We start from the raw sequence: 24,640 nt of genomic DNA on the forward strand, positions 1-24,640 counted from the left end.
AGTTTTTAGGTATATTCCCGGGAATGGCTTGTTTCCCCCACTCTGACACAATGAGCTCTGAGGCCAGCTGTAACTGGCCTCTGATTTTCCTTTGTCTTTGTTCAGTCGGTTTCCTTTCCTGCCAGCTCCCATTCTTCCCACCAGCAGGAAGAGAGGACAAAACCCGGAGCCAAAGCTTCCTTCAGCTGCCTGCTCCATGCCCTGGACAGCTCTGAGACATGCAGAGAACAATGGAGCCCTGGAGAGCCTGGGGCCAGCTTCCTCTGGACAATCTTCATCCTCACCTGATGTTTCTGCTGAAGTCACTTTGCTTTGCTCTCATGGAAAGGTGTTGGCAGTTGTGCTGCCTTGCGGGTGAGGTTTCCCTGTGTCCATATGGAGAAGGACGCTGTGTGCTAAGAAAGGGGAGGAAAGTCCAAGCACTTGAATTTCTCAGTGTACTGCATCCCTGGTTCTTCGGTCCCCCAAACAAGAGGGCAGAGCTCAAGGCCAGCCCTCTTTCTTGCCTGGAAAGGCAAGAAAGGTCTTGCTTTCTTGCAAGGGTTGTTGTGAGGGTTAAGCAAGATACATGTTGCCCCTTAGAACAGGGCCTGGCACATACTAAGCACTCAATAAATGCTAGCTGCTGTTTTTAAAACTTTGAAAGTCATAATTAGCATCTGCAGTTGTTAAATATTTTAATTTGTGTCTTCATTTTTCTTTTTAAATTTTAATTAATTAATTAATTTTCTATTTTTCTGTTTTTTTTTTTGTTTGCTTGTTTTTGTTTTTTTTGAGACAGAGTCTCACTCTGTTGCCCAGGCTGGAGTACAGTGGCACGATCTCAGTTCACTGCAACCTCCACTTCCTGGGTTCAAGTGATTCTCCTGCCTCAGCCTCCTGAGTAGCTGGGATTATAGGCATGCGCTACAATGCCCGGCTAATTTTTATATTTTTGGTAGAGATGGGGTTTCGCCATGTTGGCCAGGCTGGTCTTGAACTCCTGACCTCTAGTGATCTAGCCACCTCAGCCTCCCTAAGTGCTGGGATTACAGGCATGAGCCACCATGCCCAGCCTGTTTTTCTTTTTAAACTCGGTATTAAAATCATTGCAAAGTCAGTATGAGAGTCAAGTGCATAAAAGGATGGGCAGGGACAGGTGAGATCGTGTAATTTAATGAAGACCTGGAGCAGGAAAGGGGGCTTCCGTGTGTCTGCTCCTGGAGCTCCTGGGTGGACAAGGCAGTGACCACACCCCAAGACCCTGAGCTTGCCCTCATGAAGCAGACCTGTCCGGGGTTCTTCCGGACCTGCTTTCTGAGGGCCGCCCCATCTTCCAGGGCCCCCCTGCCTCACCCTCATCAGCATCAACAGGGACATCCAACAACAAGACACTAACCTCAGAGGGACCGTGTCGGCCCTGCTCAGGCCCTCTCTCCCTTTGTGTAGCCTCCTCAAGGTCTGGCTGCTCCTTTTAAACTCATTAGACGGAATCAGTCAATGTCTCCATCTTGTCTGCTTGTAGAATCTAGAGTTAGAGGGACTTGGGTTCCTCTGGGGGCCTGAACCCTGCTGCAGGAATTTCCTCTATAGCCCCCTGACAGAGGCAGGGGTGCTCCTTAGTGGGAGCTACATGTGTTGGGGTAACTCTTCACCAAAGGGGATGCTGTGACCCCCCACTCTATCTGAGCCTCTGCTCTGCTCCCATGCAGCCTCCTGCCCTGTCCTGAGCAGATCCCAGCTGTGCACTCTGGAGTGGCTCAGGGACCTCTCTCGCTCCCAGGACCAGGACCAAGAACGGCTCCCCTGGCTTCCCAGTCTTCATTCCTTAGCAGCTTGGAGCAAAGAGGTGACCTCGACCTGGCGCAGTGGCTCATGCCTGTATTCCCAGCATATTGGAAGGCTGAGGCAGGCAGATCACGAGGTCAAGAGATCGAGACCATCCTGGCCAACATGGTGAAACCTCGTCTTTACTAAAAATACAAAAATTAACTGAGAGTGTGCCCATAATCCCAGCTACTAGGGAGACTGAGGCAGGAGAATCGCTTGAACCCAGGAGGCAGAGGTTGCAGTGAGCCCAAATCGCGCCACTGCTCCCCAGCCTGGTGACAGAGTGAGACTCCATCTCAAAACAAAAACAAAAACAAAACAAAATAAAAAAAGAGGTGGCCTTAGAGCCACTGCACAGTGGCCCAGGTTCTCAGGCCCAGGTGGAGCAAGGAAATTATGTCTCAGGCTTTTCCTGTGTGTCTCCCCTCCCCTGCCCCACCTCCCAGGACAGAATCAGGAAGGGTCTTCGTGGTGTCCTGAGCACTGGTACCAACTCAGCCCCTTCGGGTTGATGCCTTCCTGGCAGACAGGACCAGCCACTTAATTCATGGGGGCCCAGTGCAAAATGAAGTGTGCACTTGTGTTAAAAAATCATTAAGAATTTCAAGGCGGTGATGACAGAGCTTAAACAAGTGCAGGCAAGGCCCTGTGACTGCTACACCAGGCGCATGCTGGGAAGATCCCCCAGTGATGACGGGAGCACACCCTGCTCATTGCATCTTCCTGGATTTCTGAAGCTCTTTGCCTGTGTGTGTTTGTTTTTGCTTTTTGCATATATAATTCACATACAAGCTGGGCAAAGTGGCTCATGCCTGTAATCCCAGTACTTTGGGAGGCTGAGTGGGGAGGATTACTTGAGCCCAGGAGTTTGAGACCAGCCTGGGCAACATTGTGAGAACCCCCCCAATCTCTACAAAAAAATAAAACAATTAGCCAGGCATGGTGGTGCATGCTTGTAGCCCAGCTACTTGGGAAGCTGAGGTGGGAGGATTGCTTGAACCCAGGGGGTTGAGGCTGCAGTGAGCTGTGATCACGCTGCTGCAGTCGAGCCTGGGTGACACAGTGGGACCCTGTCTCAGTAAAATAAAATAAAATGAAATGAAATAAAATAAAATAAAATAAAATGCACATGCTGTAAAATTCACCCTTTTAAAGTGTGCAATTCAGTGGTTTTTGGTATATTCACAGAGTTGCACAATCATCACTCTCTGATTCCAGACCATTTTCGTCACCCTGGAAAGAAATCCCATATCTGTTAACAGTCACTCTCCAATTCCTCTCTTCCCCGTGGGAAGTAGATCGGAAACCACTAAGCTACTTTCTGTCTCTATGGATTTGCTTATTCTGGACATTTCATCCAGTATATGGTTCTTTGTGTCTGTTTTTTTTACTTATCTTAATGCTGTCAAGATTTTCCCGTGTTTCATTTCCCTTTATGCATGAATAACATTCCATTGTACAGATAGACCACATTTTGTTTATCATCCTCCTGTTTTAATGTTCCCCTTTGAAATCTGATCTCCACACATGCCGCAGGTACAGTCAATGACCCTCATTTTATAGCAATTATTCCATCTTCGAAGACTCACCTATTTCCTTTTTTCAACTTATGTGTTAACTGATGTAGAGCAGATATAAAGTGCACACATCTCAAGTGTGAAGGTTGCTAAGTTTTGACACACGTCTTTACCTGAATGACCACCAGCCAGATGCAGACATAGAACATTTCATCCTCCCACTGGGCTCTCTCAAGCCTCCTCCCAGGCCATACATGTGCCCGTACCTCCTTTCCAAGGAAACCACTATTCTAATTTCTATCACCTTAGATTAGCTCTGCCTACCCTTAAACCTCATAGACATGGAGCTGTACAATATATTATTTTTTGCATGACATTTTTGCTTAGAATCAACCTGTGAGATTCACTCAGGCTGTGTGTGGCAGTAGTCTCTTCTTTTTGGTTGCTGTGTAGCATTCCATTGTATGGCTATGCCACCATTTGGCTACTCTTCTATCTATGGACATTTGAGTTACTTGTAGCTATTGTGAATAAGGTGGATATGAACATTTTTGCTTGTATCATTTGGGAGCCATAAACTCTCACTTCTGTTGAGTATTTACTGAGAAGTAAGACTGGTGGGCCGTAAAATGAGCACGTTTAGTAGATACTGCCCAGTTGTTTTCCAAAGCGAGCTGTGCCAATCCCACGAATAGTGCTTGGGAGCTCTAATTCTGCTACATCCTCATCAATGTTGGTGTCAGTCATTCTGGGACATAGTAGCATCTGGGTATAGTTTTAATTTGCATTTAACTGATGGTGAATGAGATTAGGGACCTTCTTATGTGTTTATTGGCATTTAGATAGTACCTGTTACTTTTGAGTCATAGTTTCCTTTACAATGGGGCAAAGGGATCATGCCTTTCTTTTTCTCTTGGTTTCCTTAAAAGTTCACCCTCGTCAATTTATACTTAATTACACAAGTATTGTATGGATACATTTTCACTGTTACCTGGCACCCTTGCTAACACTGACCTTTAAACTGAGAAAAGAAATCAGTCTTACTGACATTTTAATGGAATGTACATTTCTCTGATTATTAGTGAGATTAAGCATTTTTCTTATGTTTTTTGGACACTTGTGTTTCTTCCATGTATTGTCTTTTTACATCCTTTGCCAATTTTTAAAATCAGGTTGTTTCTCTTCCTCACTGATTCTGGAAGTTTTTAATACAGTCTGTATAGGAATCTGTTATCTGTTACATATTGCAAATACTTTCTTTTCTTCTGTTGATTGTATTTTTATGTATTTATTATTTTTTCTCACATAAGGTCTCGCTTTTTGGTCCAGGCTGGAGTGCAGTGTGTTAAACATTAACCTCTAATTCTTTCCTCCTCCCAGCCCCTCGTAACTTCTATTCTACTTACTGTCTTTATGAATTTGCCTATTCCAGCTGACTCATATAACTGGAATCATACAATATTTGTCCTTTTGTAGATATTAATCTTTTCATTTATTTATATATTCTTTGTTTTTGTTTTTGAGACAGGGTCTTGCTCTGTTACCCAGGCTGGAGTGCAGTGGTACGATCATGGCTCACTGCAGCCTTGGCCTCCTGGACCCCAGCAATCCTCCCACCTCAGCCTCCTGAGTAGTTGGGACCACAGGTGTACACCGGAATACCTGGTTAATTTTTTAAATTTTTTGTAGAGACAGGGTCTCCCCACATTGCCCAGGCTGGCCTCGAACTCCTTGGGCTCAAGGGGTCCTCCCACAGTGTTGGGATTACAGGCCTGAGTCGCTGCACCTGGCCTTGATTGTATTTTTAAAATACTTTTTTTGTTTAGAATTGTTTCAAACTTACAGAAAAATCGAGAAGATAGTACAGAGTGTTCCCATATGCTCATGGCCAACGTTCCCTTTGTTAACATCTTGCATGAGTATGGCACATTTGTTAGAAGGAATGAACCAACACTGATACATGATCTAGTCATCGCGTCTCCTTGGGCTCCTCTAGCTGTGACGGTTTCTTAGACTGTCTTTGTTTTTGATGACCTTGATAGTTTTGAGAAGTACTGCTCAGATATTTTCCTGAATGCCGATTTATTAGATTTGTCTGATGTTTTTCTCCTGACTTGACTGGGGTTATGAGTTTTTGAGAGGAAGACCACAGAAGTAAAGTGCTATTTTCCTCACATCACATCAGAAGTATGTACGATCAACATGATTGATCACCACTGATGTTGACCTTCGTCACCTGGCTGAGGTCGTGTGTGTCAGGGTCCTCCACTCTAAGGTCACTCTTCTTCCCCATTCCATACTGTTCTCTGAGGAAGGAAGTCACTAGGCTTACTCCACATTTAATGAGTCAGAAGTTATGCCTCACCCCCTTGAGGCAGAGCATCTGCATAAATTATTTGAAATTTCTCTGTCCAAGGGACTTGTCCCTCCTCCCCCATTTATTAATTTATTCAATCATTTACTTGCAATAGTGAGGACTCAGGGGTATTTATTTGATACTCTGGATGATAATCCAGCACTGCTTTATTTTGTTGCTCAAATAGTTCCACCTTTGGCCGTTGGGAGCGCTCTCACTTGGCTCCTGTGTTTCTTTGATGTAGCTTCATTAATATGCATTTGTTTTTGTTTGTTTTTGAATGCCTTCTTATTTTCTGGCACTACAAAATACTCCAGGCTCCTCTTGCATGTTTCTGTCAGAGGCATAGAATTGGCCATTTCTCCAAGGAGCCTTTCATTGAAGAGTGTTGTTAGAAACCAAGGTCTGGGTGCTAGGTATGCTTTTCGCTACTGGGTGCTGTTTATTTTAGTCCTTCTCGGATAACAGAGCAAGGAAATATTCGTGTGTATACTAACTTGTGAATATCACATATGTATACATGTTTCTATGTGGAATCTTCTGCCCCTGTGTTTAGTTAGACATGAGTTCATACTGACATCTCAAATTCTGCTCCATTACCAAGTGGATCATTCTAGCCTCCTTCCCTGGCTTCTCTGTAAATTTGCATTCCAACAGTGAGTGACCTGGCTCCTACTGCCCACCATTTGTTTAATTAATTTTCAATTTCAGTGTGCACATATCAGAACTGTTAATGCATATCCTCACGAGAAACAACTTTATCAAATAGAGTAAGGTCCAAAACTCATATGAGAGAAGAAGCCTTGGTGACTGATCACAGATGGGGTTATCTTAGCCTGTTTGTGTTGTTATAAAAGAATACTTGAGGCTTGGTAATGTATAAAGAAAATAGGTTTATTTGGTTCATCACTCTGCAGACTGTACAAAAAGCATGGCACCAATACCTGCTTCTGATGAGGGCCTCTGGCTGCTTCTACTCATGGCGGAATGGGAAGGTGAACCACTGTGTGCAGATCACATGGGGAGAGAGGAGGCAAGAGGAGGCAGGAGGAGGTTCTATGCTCTTTTCAACAACTAGCTCTTGAGGGAACTAAGAGTGAAACTTACACCTGTGAGGATGGCAGCAGGCCATTCACAAGAGATCTGCTCCCATGACCCAAACCTCCCACTGGGCCCCACCTCTGACACTGGGGATGAAATTTCAACACGAGATTTTTTTTACGGGGAGGTCAAATATCCAAACCATAGCAATGGGTCTTAATTGCAGCTGGCTTGTATGGATTCAGTGCTTAACTCCAGTGGTATGTGGGAATCCGGTAAAGACCCTCAGCCAAGATATGAATTGATTTTTCTTGCTGGTGATTTATAAGATGCTGCTTAAAACCAGAACTCTCTGGGAGGTATGCCGCAGCAGCATGTCTACATTATTTCTTAAACATATGTAGATTGATGATTTGCATTTGGTTTACATGTTTACTCAGCCTGATTTAAGCTACGTAATTAGTGGAGTATACAAAACCCCTTAGTAAGCTGTGCCTTAGCTTCCCAAGACCAAGGGATTACATACATATCAAGAAGAAAGTGCTCTTTTTCAAATGAAGCATGATATAGAAATGTTTCTTCATGGTACTGATAATGCAGTAAAGTGTATGTGCTTCTGAGTGATTTGCTTACGTGTATGTCAGCAACACATTCAGTGTCCAGAATGGCTTGAAGTTATGCCTTCAGGGCCAAAATAACATGATGTTAAATTCTGCGGATTCAATAAAAGAATTCATTAAGAAATCTGCCCTGTGAGGTAAATGATTAAAGATTGACTCTTTCTCAACATTAGATAATTCTTTTTATTCATCAGAGAAATGTGATTTATGACACATTTAAAAAGCATGTTTAAGGCCAGGCATGGTGGTGTATACCTGTAGTCTCAATTATGTGGGAGGCTGGGGTGGGAGGATCGCTTGAGCCTAGTAGTTCTAGGCTGCAGTGCGCCATGATCATACCTGTGAAGAGCCACTGCACTCCAGCCTGGGCAACATAGCGAGATCCCATCTCTAAAATGAAATTTTGTCTTAAAGCATGTTTAAAACATACATACACCAGCCTGGCCAACATAGTGAAACCTTGACTTTACTACAAATACAAAAATTAGCTGGGCATGGTGGCACGTGCCTATAATCTTAGCTACTCGGGAGGCTGAGGCAGGAGAATTCCTTGAACCTGGGAGACAGAGGTTTCAGTGAGCTGAAATTGTGCTACTGTGCTCCAGCCTGAGCAACAGAGGGAGATTCTGTCTCAAAAAACAAACAAACAACAAAAAAAATCATACATAGAAATGTTCCAGTAGAATACAAAGAACCACTTTCTAGAACTGAATGCACCAGAGAGGATTAGAAACCCACTTATTCTCTCCCAGCTTCAAGTATTTAATGTTCCTACTTTTGCATGTGGCAGGCTTGCTGACTCAGATCTGAGCGCGTTGAAAGACAGATTCATAATTTCTGGTCCACATTTGATGCAAATATTTAGAACTATCTAGCAGAGCTTGCTGCCTTTCCAACAATCCAGTTAGTGAATTGAGAATGTTCTCATTTAATAGAAATGAAGCATAAAAGAAGGATCCACCTGGCCATGGACTGGAGGAATAGCCCAAGCCATGCTCCGTGGAGGCACAGATAGACACCCTCAGGGAAGCTGACCCTTTGAAAAAAGGGCCTAGTGTGTGTATTTCCACACTGCCCCCTGCTGGCTGACACTGGAATATTGATTCTTCCTGTGGCTCTAAGAAGACTTAACAGGATGAGGCCAGTGGCCCCCGCAAGGAAACTTGAGCAAGAGGCAGCTGGATTTGGCTGAGACGCTCTCCTCAGGGAAGGCTAGGTCTGGGAGTGGGTTTGAACAGTGGTGGAGAAATAACTTCCACAGGGCATGTCAGAGTAAGTTCTGGTGTTTCCAAGAGAATGGGACAGGATCTTAGTGGAATTTAGAAGTCAGGCAGGTGGAAAAGCATCCAGGACCCCATTCCAAGGGCTCGAGTCCCTGGAGACAGCCTGGCAAGATTGGGTGCCAGCTGTAAAGAGCAGAGCAAGGCGACCAAACACAGGGTAAGGTCTGGAGGTGCTCATGGTTCACTATGGGACATGTACATGAAAGTAAATAATTATGTCCCAAGGTGCTAAGGGGGTTAGTTCCCTCACATAGGATCTTAGAAAAGGTCTCCTGGAGACCATGTCTGAGCTAGTCCTGAGGTGTGAGTAGGGATTCTCCACAGGGCGGGGAAGGGCTTGAAAGAGTCTGGCAATGTGGAGCACATCAGGATTATGGCAGGTGAGTTTGGAGAATGAGGCAGAGTCCAGCCTATAAAAGATCTCTTGCAATTTGTTGAGGAGTCATGAACTTCTCCCATGCATGGTGAAATGTCCTTAAAGGATTTTGAACAGATTTAAAAGACACTCAGAAACAAAAAATGGTAGATTCAAAATAGACGGTAGGGATCCCTTTCTTCCGTTTTCTTTGAAGAATCAGAAGTGTTTACCACCTGGATTGTTTCTGCTACATCTGAAGGATATTCTCATAAACCCGCCATATCTCTTTTCAACAATTTTGTACTTTGCCTTTTTATGGTGCAGGCAAGCTCTGGAGTACTTGGGCTTTCAGGTGAGTGGGAAAACAAAGAAATTCATGCCTGATCACGTTAAACCACTTATGTGATGTTGCTTTGACACTAATGGAGATGTAACTTCTTTTAAGACATAATGGAATCTCCTAAGTGGGTGTGGGAGTCGTAAGAAGGAGGAATCTGGGCTTCTACAAGTGAGACAGCATGTATTCATTTATTCAGTCAGTCAGTCAGTGGGTCGATGCGCTTAGCTTTCTGCTCTGTGCTGGGTGCTGTGTGGGATATAAAAGAAGCTGAGGCCGGGCGCGGTGACTCACGCCTGTAATCCCAGCACTTTGGGAGGGCGAGGCAGGTGGATCATGAGGTCAGGAGATCGAGACCATCCTGGCTAACATGGTGAAACCCTGTCTCTACTAAAAATACAAAAATTAGCTGGGAGTGATGGTGTGTGCCTGTAATCCCAGCTACTTGGGAAGCTGAGGCAGGAGAATGGCGTGAACCAGGGAGTCGGAGGTTGCAGTGAGCAGAGGTAGCGCCACCGCACTCCAGCCTGGCAACAGAGCGAGACTCCATCTCAAAGAAAAAAAAAAAGAAGCTGAAATTCCAGCTCTTATCCCCCAAAGAATCTGTACTCTGCTTGGGAATCCACAGAAGAAGGAAACAATGTCAGCAAAGTAAGATCGTGCTGCATGACCTCAAGATAGATGTTAAGGACGTTTTGATGGGATAAAGGAAATTTTTGTTGGTTCAGAGATGAGCTTTACTGGCTTTGAGCTAGGTGATAGACGTAAGTGGGTGGAGTGCGACTGGGGAGAATTTCAGGCCTGGATAAGGGCCAAGTGTGAATGGATGGTCTCATGTAGGAAGCCATCAAGATAGGCATAGCAAATCCAGGGGTCCTGTAACCATGGACAGAGGATCTTTGCTGATGTAGGAATTGCATGGCAGGTCAGTACACCTCAGTGAGCCTGGAGACCCTGTTGCTTCCTATTCCCTACCTCGAGGCACTCAGTCTTATAACTTTGGGCTGCATCTCTGAGACAGTGGACTCTGGAGTTAATAGCCGTATCTTCTTCTTTAACATTCACTCAAGATGAGCTGATAAAGTACCTCTTTCATGAAATATCTCTATAATTTCTATAATTAGAAGTTGAAACTACTCTCATCACATCTTTTGATGTTTATATGCACACTCTTCTGTTAAAAAAAGATTGCCCTAGTTTTTAGGGCTAATATTAGGCTAATATTAGATGTTTCTGGCATATTCTTTACAAGGTCTTCAAATTAAGTTATGGCATAATATTTGCAATTAGAAAAACAAATACCCAAAGCATGCTTAGAGGTGTTTATATGTTTTCTGGTGTCAGTTGGAGGTGGAGAGGCCACCAGTGCTCTGAATCCAGAGGCTAAGATGAGCTACTTGTTAGGCTTGGCTGTTTGGAATTGTCTGTCTTTGTAAAAGCAGACGAAATGAAGATATTGAAGTTAGTGGCATGAGTGGGCCACCCAGAAAAGTCAAAGTTCAGGTTGGACTCATTTTCTCACGTATTTAAGTGTCTTTGCCATTTGTTTGCCTTCTCCTGTGCCTCCACCTCTCATCATTAGGAGATGGGACCAGCATGTTCAGAAGCCCACTCAGCCTATGCACTCAGCAGGTTGGAACTATTAGGAAAGTACAGTCTTTGGGAGCTGTCCTTAACCAGTGATGGACAGATCTTGGTGTATAAATTCCCCAGCTCCCTCACCCTGCAGGCAGGATAACCCTGAGGAACATGTTCTACTCTGGCATCCAGGGGCCCCCCAACCAGAGTGAAGCTCCAGTTGCCCATGCAATAAACATGCTAACACAGCCTTTTTGGGCTACCTTCCTTTCCCTTTTTCTATTCCCCACTTGCAGCTTTTCCAGGGATTACCTCTCGAATAAACCACTTGTACATGAATCCTTGACTTGGCATCTACTTCTTGGGGAACCCAGCCTCAGGCAATGAGTAACTCACATAGAGACGGCCTGCTATCTAAGTATAAGCGAAGATGAAGGAAAACTCTATTTTCCTTGGATTTGATCCAGTTTATTTACAATCTTGATTTTATTTTCATTATTTATTTATTTATTTAATTTATTTAATTGAGACTGAGTCTCTCTCTGTTGCCCAGGCTGGAGTGCAGTGGTGTGATCCTGGCTTACTGCAACCTCCATCTCCTGGATTCTAGTGATTCTCCTGCCTCAGCCTACAGAGTAGCTGAAATTACAGGTGTGTGCCACCACACCCGGATAATTTTTTGTATTTTTGTATTTTTATGGAGTTTTGCCATGTTGACCAAGCTTGTCTCGAACTCCTGACCTCAAGTGATCCACCTGCCTTGGCCTCCCAAAGTGCTGGGATTACAGGTGTGAGCTACCACACCAGGCCTACAATCTCAGTTTTAGATTTCACTTATATTCTTCTGCTCTGTAACCCAGTGTGGAGTGCAGTGGTGCAATCATAGCTCACTGCAACCTCAAATTCCTGGGCTCAAGCAATCGTCCTGCCTCAGCCTTCTGATTAGCTGGGACTACAGGCATACACCACCACACCCAGCTAATGTATTTTTATTTTTTGTAGACATGAGGTCTCACTATGTTGCCCAGGCTGGTCTCTAATGCCTGGCCTCAAATGATCCTCTTTCCTCAGCCTCCCAAAGTGCTGGAATTACAGGGATAAACCACCACCAAGCCTGGCACAATCCCACTTTTAAAAAACATATTGTCACAATGATATATCCAATAGTTCTGAGGCAATTGACATTTATTTTGTATCTGGTAGTTCCAAATTCATCCTCTTAGTTCATTTTTACAAAGGCTTCATGAGGTAGGTGGTATTACACCCAGTGCATGGATGAAGAAACTGAAGTTCAAAGACATTAAAGGATTTTCCCAAAGACTCCCATGCAAGGGGCCGTGCTGGAGCTTGGGTCTTCTGTCTCTCCAAGTTCTACATACTTTACCACTCCGGCCCACTGCCCCTGACATGCTCCACTTCATCCCAAGACCTTTCTGAGTTTAAGAAGAAAGCCCAGCACAATGTATGCAGTGGACCTCAGCTGGCCATTCAGCTAGAGAAAGTTTGTTTTATTGAGAAACAGATTTCCTCTCAAGCACAGCAGTACGAAGGCTAAGAGGAGCCTCCTGCTTCCAGACAGGCTGCCAACTTGCTGCACATAAGCCCCTCTTCTTTCTCCTATCTTGATGGGCTAGGAAGCAGTCAGATGCCTTGGCGGCACTGCCCTGGAGAACAGTGAGATTGTGGGGAAATGACAGCCTGGAAGGTCCTCGACGTGTGGATGTAGGTCCAGGGCCAGCCCAAGGGAGTGTAGATACGAGATTGGATTGTGGAGTACTTGCCCTTCCTTTCAACATGGGAATGCAGGGAAAATCAATAAAGTAATAAAAAGAATGAGCTGTGGCTAAACCCCTGTAGCAGACCCTCCCAGCCAGATCCCTGGGAATCTCTTTTACTGGCTATGGCCAGCGTCTCACATATCTCTGCAGCCCTTTCCAGAGGATGACCCCTGGGCAAGAGGTCCTGCTTCTCCTAATGCACAGCTAGTGTGCAGAGTATGGAAAGCTAGCCCCCTTACCTCCAGGAGTCACAAACTCTGGAGTGTGCATCACACAACAGAGCTTCCTGGGATCCAGACACTTGCCAAACAATTTGCATGGGTTATTTGGTTGAATATTCATGATGCCCATGAAGCAGGAGCAATTATTCCCCTTTCACATATGAAAACACTGAGAATCTGAGAGGTTAAATAGTTCCCCCAAGGTCACACAGCGGATGTGGAAGGGCTGGAGTTTGAACCTGGGCTATCTGGTTCTGAGATCTTCACTCTTCCGTGCTTTTTTTTTTTTTTTTTTTTTTTTTTTTTAAAGGTAAGATCAACTTCAGAGGGAGCCTTGAAAAAGCAGACAGCAGAAAATGTCTCGAAAATCCAAGCCAATGCCAGGATCACTCAGAGGGAACGTGGAAAAGGGTAAAGGCACAGCTCCAGCTGACAAGGGGAGTGTTAGAGAAAGCAGGGACACCAAAGCCACTGGGGCCACAGTCCCTGGTGACAGCTCACTGCCCTGCCCCAGGCCTTGAGCATGGGGCTGTGGCAAGGTGAGAGCTGAAGCTTAGAAAATTCTGTAGCTGTACCTTTGAGGCAGCAAAGACAAACCCTGGACCTTGAGAAAATGTCCTTGTTTAAAAAAATAAAAGCACACATTGAATGCCATCTGTATGCCAAGCCTCAGGTTAGGTGCTGTTGGTCTGAAAGTGCTCACGGCAGGGTGAGGCCTAGCAATTGCTCCAGCCTGCTGCCTCTGGGTGCCTGCACCTCATCCTCCTGTTGTGGGTCTGTCTCGACCCCAAACTGCCTGCAGGTTCTGCTCCCAGCCTTTCTCCCTGGGCCTTTGCCTCTGTGGTCCGGACTCTCAGACTCTGGTCTGCTGGCCCTTGTCTGGATGCTACCCACACCACAGGGTTGGCTGAGAGCTGTCTCTGGTCTCTTGAGCCGTCCTGACAGGTGTCAGTCTCCCAGGGGACTTGGTCAGCTGGCCATGGGACTCACCCTGGTCCCTAGGAGTACAAGGAGGTCCTCCTCCCCACCACTCCATCAAATGGGTTCTAACATCTTCACAACAAAGCCAGAGGCTCTGTTATGGCACTTGGAGCCCAGTCAGATAGAACAAAGAACTTGGGCCTTCCCTGGAGCCCAAGGACAGGAACCCACCCACCTTCTGTCCTTCCGGCCTGGTCAGTGTCCATGAGACACCCAGGACTGGGGAGGACCCCTCTGCTCTGGCCAGTGGCTGGGCAAGGCTGAAAGCTCCCCATGTCAGATGTGTAGCCAGCAAAGAGCTCCCCACCCCAGGGGCCAGTGGTCAGAGCCATACTGTTTGTGTGCAGCTGGACACTGTGAGTGGCCTTGGCGGGGGCAAGTGGGAGGGAAGAGCTGAAGAAGAGTGTGGGGACTTGCAGCCGGTTAGTTCACTTGCTTTGAGGGTGGTGAGTGTTGGGATTTTAGGAGCTTTAAAAAAAGGAAGGTCGAATTTGCATACTGTAAAATGTATAAATTTTGAGTATAAAAGGTGAAAAAGGTATTTGTGTGTGTGTGCACCCATGTAACCGCTACCTGAATTCAAAGATAGAAGCTTCCATCCCCGACAAAGTTCTTTCCAGTTAACAGCCCCTCCCACTCCAAAGAGAATCACCTTTCCATCCTCTGTTGTTGTAGGTTGGTTTTTGTCTCTTCTCCAACTTTGGGTGAATGGGATCATGCAGTGTGTGCTTTTTCGTATCTGGCTTCCCTGTGAGATATATTCATGTTGTTCTGTTTCAGTAATTCATTCATTTTGATTGCTAAGTAGTATTCCATTGTGTGAATATACCTCACTATTATTATTCTCTCACCTGTTGATGGGAATTTCCATTCTTTTTTTTTTTGATACGGAGTCTTGCTGTGTCTTCCAGGCTAGAGTGCAGTGGTGTAATCTCAGCTCACTGCAACCTCCACCTACTGGGTTCAAGAGATTCTCCTGTCTCAGCCTCCCAAGTAGCTGGGACTACAGGTACGCGCCACCACGTCCAGCTAATTTTTGTAGTTTTAGTAGAAACGGAGTTCTGCCATGTTGGTCAGGCTGGTCTTGAACTCCTGACCTCAGGTGATCCACCCATCTCAGCCTCTCAAAGTGCTGGGATTACAGGCATGAGCCCACGGTGCCCGGCTGGGAATTTGCATTCTTTTTTCCAGGATGGGGCTTTTATGAAGAAAGCTGCTATGAACATTTGGATACAAGTCTTTGTGTAGACACATGTTTTGATTTCTCCTAGGTATATAGCTAGGAGTGGGATCGCTGGCCCATATGTTTAACTATTAGAAACTGCCAAATGGTTTTTCAAAGCCATTGTACCATTTTGCATTCCCACCAGCAGTGAGGAGAACTGGGAATGGGTTTTTAACATGCCTCATTCTCACTTAATCTTCAGGTCTCAACCCAAACATCATTTCCACAGGAAGGTATTCCCTTGCCCTCCAGACTAGGAGAAAACCCCATATTTTATATCCAGATCCCCTTGTTAATGGCCCTAATCACAGATGAACTAATTAAAGACCTGCATGCATTGTTCAAGTCTGCTCAGCTGCTGGCCTGTTCGAGGCTCCTTGACAGTGGCCTCCAACCCTGCATCCCCAGGCCTGGCCGCCAAGCCCAGCACAGAGACAGGCTCAGCCAATGTTTGTTCCCAACAGGCTGACCAGTTGGGTAGAGCCCAGCATCCTGCAACTTAGCTGCCCTCGTTTTGGTCCTGCACGTAGGGTTCGCTGTGTTCTGTTCTCTGGTGATTGCCCTGTTTCATTTCTCACCACTCCCCTGCTCACAGTCTATGCTACAGCTGTGTAACTCTTTTCAAAGGACCTCTTGTGGGATCTCAGACAACACAATTCTGAGCTTAGTGAACTCTCATAGAAAATACAAATATTGTTCTGGCATGGGGGCTCAGGCCTGTGTAATCCCAGCACTTTAGGAGGCTGAGGCAGGTGGATTACTTGAGGTCAGGCATTCAAGACCAGCCTGGCCAACATGGTGAAACCCCATCTCTACTAAAAATACAAAAATTTGCCATACATGGTGGTGCGGGCCTGTAATCCCAGCTCCTCCGGAGGCTGAGGCAGGAGAATCGCTTGAACTCAGGAGGCAGAGGTTGCAGTGAACCCAGATCGTCCCATTGCACTCCAGCCTGGGTGACAGAGCAAGACTCCATCTAAATAATAATAATAAAAAAAGAAAATACAAATATCCAGCCCTAAAAGATAAAATCCTGGTTTCTGCCAAAAACCTTGATGATGCTGTTTTCTTTCACTGAATTCAACATGTTTTCACATAGAAAACATGTTTTCAAACACACGTTTTGTGGAAGCTCAGAAAAGACAATTTTGGGCCCAGTGGGTACTCATAGAATGATACAAATATCCAGCCCTAAAACCTAAAAGTACGGTTTGTGCCAACAAACTTGATAACGTACTGTTTTCTTTCACTGAATTCAACATGTTTTCATGCAGAACAGTTTTCAAATAAATGTTTTGTAAATGCTTAACAAAGACTTTTTTGAGCCTAATAGACTCATAAAATGATGCAAATATCAAGCCCTAAAAGCTAATAGAAAGCCTTGGGCTTACAGAGCTAGAAAGAGATGGCAAGTTCTGCCCATGCCACACAGGCTGGTACAGGTTTATCGGGGCACCTTTCTCTGCTCCATTCTCTCACTTTTTCCTGGACTCTGCCCAAGTCTCATTTCTAATGTCCCAGGAGCAGCTACGTGTCTGCCTTTGAGCTCCCATAGCAACTCCCCAAGTTCCCTTTGAGCCTCTGATGTTTCCCCATTATAGCAGATTGTGGACATTCCAGAGGAGGACATCCTAGGATTTTTGCAAATCTCATTATACATCATTCCCCTATAAAATTCAGTAAAGCTTGATTAGAAAACACAAACGGCCTCTCTTTAGGTCTTGAACATATACTCCAGGGACAGCCATTTATAAAGCTCCCAAGGCATACCTGAGCCCAGCACTGATGCCACCCTAGTGCCAGGCCTGTGTTCTGGGGGCAGATCAGACATACTGTGACGATGCCTCAGACAGGTATTGGACATCTCCAAGAGCAACAAGTGCAACTCCTCGTAGACAAGTGTGTTCTTTAAAAAAATTCATTATTTATTTATTTTTTAGAGTCAGTGTCTTGCCCTGTGACCCAGGTTGGAGTGCAGTGGTGTGATCATGGCTCACTGCAGCCTGACCTCCTGGGTTCAAGTGATCCTTCTGCCTCAGCTTCCTGATTAGCTGAGATTACAGGGATGCACCACCACACCCAATGAATTTTTAAAATTTTTGCAGAGTCAGGATCTTGCTATGCTGCCCAGGCTGGTCATAAACTCCTGGGCTCAAACGATCCTCCCACTTTGGCCTCTCAAAATGTTGGGATGACAGGTGTGAACCGCCGTGCACCACAGATAAGTGTATTCTTATGGACGAAAATGACAGTAATATTAGAGCTGAGACCAAGAAGAACTGTCACCTGAATGAAAACATTGGGAATGGATTATTGCATCAAGCTCTTAGTGTCTTCTTACTCAACACCAAAATGAGCTCCTGTGACAGCAGAGATCAGATGCTAAAATTACCCTTCCAGCAAGTTTCACCAATACTTGTTTGTAGTCATCCATTAAGTAATCCAGACAAGCTTGAGAGAAATGATGTCATTGGCACAAGTTGAGTAGCACAGAGGCATCTAAAAGCTGAATTAGGAATTCCCATGGAAGAGGCTCCTCCAGAAGAAACCTATTATCTCACATTAACTGGCAACAAAATTCAATCTGATGACATCTGGGGAGAACATAAAACTGATTATATTTTGTTTGTGAGGAAGAACAGAACTTTGAATTCAGATCCCAGTGAGACAAAAACTATTTTCAGTGTATCAAAGGAAGAGCTAGAACTTCTGAAAAAAGTAGTCATTGGTGAAATTAAAATAACTTCATGGTTTCAAGTTATTATAGAGACTTTCCTCTTTAAATGGTGGGATAACTTAAATCATTTGAATCAGTTTATTGACCATGAAAAAATAAATAGGATGTGGATGTGGAGATAAATGATTAATAAAGTACTGAAAACTTTCTCTACTTAAACTTAGAATAAGCTGGGCACAGTGGCTCACGCCTTGTAATCCCAGTAATTCGGAAGGCCGAGGCAGGCAGATCGCTTGAGCCCAGGAGTTCGAGACCAACTTGGGTAACGTGAGGAAACCCTGTCTTTGCTAAAAATACAAAAAATTAGCCGGGCATGGTGATGCATGTCTGTGGTCCCAGTTACTCGGGAGGCTGAGGCGGGAGGATCGCTTGGTCCTGGGAGGTCGAGGCTACCATAATCATGCCACTGCACTCCAGCCTGGATGATTAGAATGAAATCCTGTTTAAAAAAAAAAAAAAAAAAAGGCCGGGCATGCGGCTCACGACTGTCATCCCAGCACTTTGGGAGGCCGAGGGCAGTGGATCACCTGAGGTCTGAAGTTTGAGACCAGCCTGGCCAACATGGTGAAATCCCATCTCTCTAAAAATACAAAAATTAGCCAGGCATGGTGGCGGGTGCCTGTAATCCCAGCTACGTGGGAGGCTAAGGCAGGAGAATTGCTTGAACCTGAGAGGCGGAGGTTGCAGTGAACCAAGGTCGTGCCACTGCACTCCCGCCTGGGTGACAGAGTGAGACTCCATCTCAAAACAAACAAACAAACGAACAAACAGACAAACAAAAAAAACCCCTAAACTTAGGATAATTTGAAAAAAATATTGGCTCCCAATTAGAACACTCATATGCCACCTTGATACTTCATTCGTGTGAAAACACATTTGCTTTCTTTTGTATCACACATACTATATATATGCGCTGATCTTTGTAAAAGACATGTAAGAAAAATCATTGTAAAAAAGAGAGAACAAATAAAAATTAATTTAACTGTCCAAACACATGTTCATGACAAGTTTGGACAAGTAAGGGAAGCTCTTCACTTTTCACATGTTGCAACAAACATTTTGAGAACATTTGTAGAGTGCTTTTCTATTTTCCAGGTGCTTTATATATAATTTAATTTTTATCATAGTTCAGAAAAGTGTTCAAAGGAAACTATGTGCTTAGCTAACTCAAAACAGTTCTAATTAACTTTCCATATTAATAGATTAGACTGGTAGCGCAGATTCAAGAACAATTAAATGGTATATAAATAATGCGTCCCGATTTCTATCTTTCTAAGCTGACTTTGTGGTTTAATCATTCTGGAAGTATCACTTGATACTTAAAGTCAACCATTGCTTTTGGTAATGACATTGGACAGGTTAAATATTCTGAGTAGTATATGCAAGTTAGTCAGGTCTGTGTTTTCAGAATTACATTGAACAGAGAGGATATTCATAAAATGGGAATTGAGTTGCACTTTGCAGCAGGGTTTCTTAACCTTGGCACAGTTGACATTTGGGCTGGATATTTCTTAGTTATGGGGTTCCATCCTGTGCATTGTAGGATGTTTAGCAGCATCTTGGGTTCTACTCACTGAATGCCATTAGCTCCCCTACCGATGACAACAAAAATTTCATCAGATATTGCCAAATGTTCCCAGGGAGACAAAGTCAGCACTAGTTGGGAACCACTATTCTGCAAAGTCAAGTCATCTTGTAGGGAAAAAAAATAACAGAGAGAAAGGCTAGTGTTAATGTTAAACAGATTCAGATTATGAAATATGTATATATCAATATTTAAAATTTAGCCTTGATTAATGCACTTTTAAAAACTTGGTATAGATAGATTTCTTAAACTTTAAATCTTAACACAGTTTTATTATCCTTAAAGGTTATATAATAATGTGTAATGAGAAAAAAAAGTAAAAATCTGTTTCTTATAAAGCTGAATGTTTTATAGATTCAATAGGATAATTCAAGCCTTGTTAACCCTGAACAGTTAATTTATAATTTCAGTAGAAACTATGTAGCAAGTATTTATTTTATTGAAAAGGAAAAACAATAAAAATTACTACATTAAAAAAATAAAGCTACTGAAATAGATCTGCCCCTAAAATAAATGACTTCACCCTGAAACAGGACTGAGTGACATTAAGCATGACTTTGCCCAATTCTCTAAAACCAAGTGATGCCGTGCAGGCTGGCACACAGAGGCCTGAGAAGATGTCCTGGAGTAGGAGGGATCCTGGGGGCTCCAGATCCACCTTGGGAGGAGAAACAGGCGAGACAGGTGGTGAGGACAAGAAGCCTGACACAAAACAGCATCCAAATGGTACCTCTCAAGCTCATCAACGTGCCAGATTTAACTCATTCTTTTTTTTTTGAGACAGAGTCTTGCTCTGTTGCCCAGGCTGGAGTGCAACAGCAGGATCATGGCTCACTGCAGCCTTGACCTCCTGGGCTCAAGCAATCCTCCCATTTTAGCTTCCCAAGTAGCTGGGACTACAGGTGCATATCACCACGCCTGGCTGAGTTTTTATTTCTTGTAGAGATGGGGTCTTGCCATGTTGCCCAGGCTGGTCTCAAACTCCTGGGTCAAGCAGTCCTTCTGTCTTAGCCTCCCAAAGTGTTTAGATAAGAGGCATGAGCCACCGCACCTAACCTAGACTTTAACTCTTAACCTTCTTTTTCTCCGCCATTGCTCCTGCAGCTGTGGCTGCCTGCAGCCCATCTTGCCCCCAGCAACTAGAGTCATCTTTAGAGATGCAAGCCTGATCGTGGACTCCACCTTCCTAACACCCTTCAGCACTCTCCTCTTCCTTACACCCTTGCTATGCAAAGGATAGTCCATGGACCAGCAGCGTCAACATAATCAGGGAGCTTGTTAGAAATGTAGAATCTAGTCCACCCCAAACCTGCTGAAGCAGAAGCTGCATTTTACCAAGATCCCAGGGAATTTGTGTGCCCATTATAGTTTGAGAAGTGCTTCCCAAGAGGACACAGGGCAAGCAGCAGGAGGGATCTTTGCAGATCTTGCTCCTTTCATTCTCCAGCCTCATCCTGTCACTCTCCTCCATCTGTGCCCACATTCCCATTGTACTGGACCGCTTGCAGCTTCTTGAATGCACCATAGTCTTGTTTTCTTTTTTGCAGTGATTCTGCATCTTTCCCATCTTCTCCACCTGGATGCCCCCATTCATCCTTTCAGACTTGCCTTCTCTAGCAAATCTTTCTTGCTAATTCCCATGTTTAACACAGCACTTTTCCACAGTGCATGGTCATTATCCCTTCTGCATCAGACTGTGAGCACCTTGAAGGCAGTGGCAGTGACTCATTCATTGTGGCTTCTGTGGATTCCCGTGGACTGCCAGGCATGCAATAGAAAATCAAAAAAGATTTACTGCTAAATAATCCTCAGCTCCAGCGGTAGCTCCATGTACCATTTCTCTTCTGCTCTGGCCTCGCCTCTTCCTGTGTCTGCCTGGGGCTGGGCCTTCACCTAGGTGTCTGCATGGAAGGGAGAGGGACCTGGAGGACCATCGCCAATCCATCAATGGCCTCCCAGCTGAGATGACTTCAGCTCTGACTTTGAAGAGCTATGATATTGTTTGTAGGAGTAAATTAATACCTGTAAAGGCTACAAAGTAAACAGTTAAATTAAATTAATTGTTCCGGAGCAGGTCATACAGGCTCCTGAGAGATGATCATACGCATCTGTATTAACTCCACATTCAGTGACATCATGTGGGTAATTTGAAATTGGCTGGGTCACCATTTACATCATAGAAACTGGCAAATGGTACAAATTATGGCTCCCTCACCCCTACTCTGGCATAGAGCTGATACACTAGCACACCTCTGGTTATATGTGCATGCGTGTGCCACCACAACAAAACACCTAACAGCAGGCACGTTGCCTCTGTTGCCCACCATTATGGCTCCCGCACGGAGCAGACAGACTCATGGAAGGAACTGAATGCGTGTTTGTTGAGTGGAGGCACGAACAAATCCACAAAACACCCAAGTTGAGGCAAAGAAGGACATTAGCTCAAATGTTAAACATAAGTTAGGAGCTGAGATAATGCAAAGAGGAAAAATGTTCTGTAATTCTGAGTAAAACCCATCTCTAAGGCAGGATGCTGCCTATGAGGGCTCCACAGACAGATGAGGGAGGCCTGGGTCCTGCCTTCGGAGAGAGTCTGACAGCTCGACTTTTGGAAACAGCCGTCTGCACAGGTCAGCATCTTTCTAGCTGACAGGGAGCAGATTTGCAGATCACATCACATTTGAAATTCCAGAAGAAACTTCTTGGAGTCTGCTCTTGTGCAAATGAGCCTAGAAAGCCCGTTAACTTTGGGTGGAGGCTTCCACCATTTGGCTGTCCTAAGTGGGCCCAAAGCTCAGGAAAACCCACCAGCCCTTTGCTTCCTGCTTCCTCTATTTGTTTTCCCTAGGACATCAGAGGTGATGACATGATTTGGCTTGGGCACCGTCAGGAATAAACGATATTTAAGAGATGTCATAAGTGCCCCCATTTTGTTCTTGATTGCTAAGTAGCCCCGAGCCAAAACAGCCAATTAAAAAAATTAGAATCTTAGTTACAGATTTAGAAATACCAGTACAACACAATCGACATGGCTTGCACCTAGCCAGGACCCTGCCTGCACCTTAACCTCTGCTTTGTTCTTGAAAATCCCTCTCCTTGGTGCTGAATGTTATTTTTTGAGCATGGAGCTCCTGGTTGCAAAACACCTTTCCCTGCTGCATGCTGGTGTCACCTCTGATAAGCCTGTGCATGTAATTCTCCCTTGGACACGGGGTGCATGGATGGTCTCCTCCCCCTAGTCAGTACCTCCCCTCTCCCTCCCCACCACCCACCTCTCACCATCCAGAGAGGCCAGCTGTGTGAGTTCCTCTGGCCCTGACCTGCCTGCTTCCAGCTTCCTCTAGTTCCTCTCTGGCCTTCTGCCAATTTCCTTCCACAGATTATGGCCAAACCTGTTGGAGTCAAAACAATTTGCATTGTTTAAGAAAGCAACGCTTTCTTGCAATACTTTCTCACAAAAGGGTTTGCATTAAAATAAGATCTGGGAATCCCCAGGATGAATGGGAGGGTGGGGGGGCGGATGGAGGGATGAAGCTCAGTTCAGGGTTCAGGGCATCTTGGAGGAGGCGGTGACACTTGTTAGAAATGTAGAATCTGGGGCTCAGTGCAGTGGCTCATGCCTGTAATCCCAGGACTTTGGGAGGCCGAGGCAGGCGGGTCACTTGAGGTCCGGAGTTCCAGACCAGGCCGACCAAAATGGAGAGACCCCATCTCTACTAAAAATACAAAATTAGCCAGGCGTGGTGGCGCATGCCTATAATCCCAGCTACTCGGGAGGCTGAGGCAGGAGAATCGCTTGAACCTGGGAGGCAGAGGTTACAGTGATCTGAGGTCACGCCATTGCACTCCAGCCTGGGAAACAAGGGTGAAACTCTGTCTCAAAAAAAAAAAAAAAGAAAGAAAGAAAGAAAAAGAAAAGGAAAGGAATGTAGAATCTGATCCACTCCAAATCTGCTGAAGCAGAAGGTGCATTTTACCAAGATTCCAGGGAATTTGTGTGCTCATTACAGTTCAGTCCAGGGTACAGGGATGACACTTGAGTATTGGAGGACAAGCTCTTTTTGGGGGTCGGCTTTGTGCTGACCAGGAAGGTCCCTTTAGAAGGGGCATGGTCAGTGCATGGGGCTCATTTCAGTCTGAAGCCTCTCACCCAACACCAGAGGAACAGATTCTCCCACCCTCTATTTGGGGTCTGGGGCTCAGTGTGGGAGGGAGGCCTTGGGGCTTTAGTGCTCTGAGGGTGGAATCTCGGTTGCTTCCCCATGCATGCTCCTGCTCCAAAGTGAGGCTCCCTAAAGCCACGGGTCCAGGGGAAGTCTCCCATTTGCCAAAGGAAACAGCTGAGTCTATTTTTCCGGGGCAGTCTTTGGATGATCTGGAATGTGCTTTGAGATTTCTCAAAGGCATAGTATTTTAGTCTCATTTTTGCAGGAAATATCTGAGCTATTCCCATTTTGTAGGGATGCATTCCCAGAGGCATGAGGGTTGGGCTCCTTTTTCTTCCATTGTGGAAGCTGGATGCCCACTGAAGTGGGGTCCTCTGCCAGCACTGAGGATAAGGGATGAGGAGGCCCTCGCTCATCTCTGACTCGTGGTCTCCGGGTAGACAGCAAACTCTTAGCCTCTGGTCTGAGCCAGGCTCACCAAGAGGTCTGTTCCTCAGCAGGGCAGTGTCTGAGCTGGAAAAACTGAAACTGGTCGTGATGCCAAGTCTGTGTAAGTCTTCTTGATCACTCGCCTGGCAGGTGTGGTCTGTGACAGTGCTGGTTACACGAGGGCACACGAGCCCTGCTGCCACATTTCAGTAGACACCCTGGTAGACTCAGGATGTGGATGTGCCATGCACCATCACAGAGACAGCTTAGGGTACACGTGTCCATCCATCTCCAGCCATGATGAAAAAAGTCTTGGGTGAAGGAACAAGATGTGACCACATCATAGGTACCATGTAGGGCCTGGAGTCCTTGACCCAGTCAGCCACCACCCCAATCCAGTCACTTGTTGTCAGAAAGCTTGAGGTAGAGAGTGCGGGCAGCTCAAGACAAACTTAAGGCCACTGCTCGGGACACCCTATTAGGACCAGAGGGTGGAGTTTCTAGACACTGTCAGGCATATCTTAAGCAAGGTGGGGTGTGAGGGGCTCCAGGAAAACGCTGATTGTCTGCCAGAGCCTGGAGGGGAGGAACAGCATGGGCTACTTTAATAGTGTTCTCA

The 24,640-nt window shown here is 45.2% G+C and overlaps 1 long non-coding RNA gene and 1 pseudogene across 2 annotated transcripts; both read left to right on the forward strand.

The window, feature by feature from the left end:
- Window positions 1–8,714: 8,714 nt before the first annotated feature.
- Window positions 8,715–22,342, forward strand: LOC135965369 (uncharacterized). Of its 2 annotated transcripts, none has more exons than XR_010578244.1 (2): window positions 8,715–9,006; window positions 20,531–22,342. It is a non-coding gene; the product is annotated as an uncharacterized lncRNA (long non-coding RNA). The 2 variants fall into 2 exon arrangements; XR_012419169.1 differs by having other exon boundaries at window positions 8,715–8,783.
- On the forward strand, window positions 16,945–17,836 carry LOC102140750 (isopentenyl-diphosphate Delta-isomerase 1-like; annotated as a pseudogene).
- Window positions 22,343–24,640: the final 2,298 nt, after the last annotated feature.

This window comes from Macaca fascicularis, chromosome 10, assembly GCF_037993035.2.
Source record: "Macaca fascicularis isolate 582-1 chromosome 10, T2T-MFA8v1.1".
Taxonomy (NCBI): Eukaryota; Metazoa; Chordata; class Mammalia; order Primates; family Cercopithecidae; genus Macaca; species Macaca fascicularis.